The sequence below is a fragment of the Macadamia integrifolia genome, chromosome 5, assembly GCF_013358625.1.
Source record: "Macadamia integrifolia cultivar HAES 741 chromosome 5, SCU_Mint_v3, whole genome shotgun sequence".
Lineage (NCBI taxonomy): Eukaryota > Viridiplantae > Streptophyta > Magnoliopsida > Proteales > Proteaceae > Macadamia > Macadamia integrifolia.
The window spans coordinates 29,848,894-29,851,314 of NC_056561.1; positions in this window are offsets into that span (position 1 = coordinate 29,848,894).

The following is a 2,421-nucleotide window of genomic DNA, read 5'->3' on the forward strand; positions in this document are numbered from 1 at the left end:
ATATAATCCTAACTACCATCCTAAACATATGTATCTAAAATAACGTCCTAACTATTCGTCATTTAATAATTGAAATACGCAAACCACGCAATTAAAAAGCAATGAAGGAAAAAAAAATGTTGAAAGAAAAATAAAGTAAAAGAAAGGGGATAAAGCTAAAAAGACGCTCACAAGTAGGTTTCTCTACTTAGTCCGAGTGATGTATTATAACATGAGCTTCCCTACTTGACCAGAGAGTTCCTCTTACAAGGGTTACTCTATTTGACTTTAGGGAAAATGAGGCAATTGAAATAAAAATAATAAAATGATGGTTCTATGGATAGGAGGGGCAAAGCCAACACATACACTAGCTATGAACCCTAGAGAGAAGGGAAAGCAATAATGTAATGACTGAAATTAAAATCCTAAATTAAGAAAAAAATGGTAGTCAGAAGAGATAATGAGAGGGGGGAGAGAAGACTATTGAATAAGCCTACCTACCTGAATCAATGCTTGAACTTAAGAGCTTTGGTGATTTGAGATACTGCCAACCCTAAAAAACCAGACCTGGAATGAACTAAATCTGAAATTTCTAGACCTAAAAAAAACAAATCTTGAAAAAAAAAAAACTAAACTTGAAAAAAAAAGATGCTCCACGGCTCGTGATCTTGTCACCTAGATCTTAGCCTAGAACTATAACTTAAAAATTACAACTCAATTGCATAAATCATAAACATAAAAAGGTTGAATAAAAATAAAAGAGTGCTTGCATTAATTGAAATAAAAAACTATTACAAAAGTGATTAAAGTAAAAACAAAGAAGAACTAAAACTAAAGAGAGTGAGAGAGAAAGAGAGAGCAACTAAAAAAAAACCCTAGAAGAAGAATAAAGTATCCCCCCTCCTCTTACATGAGTTGTATTTATAGAGAATGGGGAGGTAGGGTAACAAATTTTTCTTTTCTAAAAGGAAAAAATCCACAATTGGTAGGTAAGATCTTTTGAGATCAAAAGTGTTAAAGTAGAGGAAAGAGAAGAGAGAAATAAACTTGGAGAAATTTCTTATAATTTTTTTGCTTATTTTCTTTCCCTTTTTTTAATTTATTTTTCTCTTCTTTTTCTCACTCTCTTCAAATCCTATGAGATTCGAAGTTGAGACGTCTTGGTGAATAAGGAAATTTTGCACACCATAGCTCACCAACTACACTAGATAGTTGTTGTTGGAGAGATATTACACCTAATAATACTTAAAGCTTTTAAAATACAAAACTTGCAAAAAGAGAGTAAAACTCACGGTAGCTCCATTCTAAATATGTAAAAATGCATACTTTACTACTTAGATGTCACACATAAATGTGCTCATCAGCTTCCAAAAACAAGAGTATCATCAACGAAAAGAATATGAGAGAGGGAAGTAGTGTGATTTGTAAAAACGTAACCCTAAAATGATGCAGAAAGAATGAAAAAACGAAAACAAACAATCACGCAATGTACAAAGATTTACATGGTTTTGCTAGATTTGCCTACATTCATGGTGAGATGAGATTCTGTTTTATTATCAATAAAAAATAGTATTACAGTGTTCATCCTCACACCTTTCTCATATTACCTTTAGAAAAAGAAACCTTGCTACAAATATAGTAAAACCCTAATGCCAGAAAGTATTAAATTGCCCTTAGTAACCGATCCCCAAGTGAAAAAAAATTGGGCAAGGCTTCGCTCCCCTACACCCCCTACACAAGGGGGCCTTCTACCTTTGCAATCCCCCACATCTCACTGACCCACAAAGTCATGATTAACCACGTCACAGTATTTTTGGAAAAACACTGGAGGCCATCTAGGCCTGGGGACTCGAAAGGGGCCATAGCATAGAGAACCAATTTTAATTTCTTAGTACTTGGGGTTCTACGGAGCTCAGAGTTGGTGGTTGCATCTACTATCTACTATGGGCTTAGTGGATTAGAGAACCACTTGAAGGGATTAGAAATTCACTTCTTCAAATCTGAAAATATTCTGTATTTACTCATCACTTCAGAGTGGATCTCAACCTCAGATTCAGACCACTTTCTAGATTCGAGGGATTGGTTTCCTGAACATACCTGATTTAGAAATAACAAATTCAGAGGGGCTTGGGTTTTTTTTTTTTTTTTTTTTTTTGCATGGTTTACTGTAGAATATTCCAAAAGATTTTTTTTTCTCTCTCAACAAGGACCTTTGGACCTAACTAATCCCCCAAACACAGTTATTCCCCCACAAACATGAGTCATGTCAGCACTAGGTCCTATGAGAACCATAGAAACTGTGGGACTAGTCTCATGGGGATAAAAGGAGTCGAACTCAGGATGCATGTCGATTTAGGCACACTTCATTGAATATTATTAAATATTTAAATGTGTAACATAATCTTATTGGAGAGATTCTTTTTTTTTTGGGGGGGGGGGGGG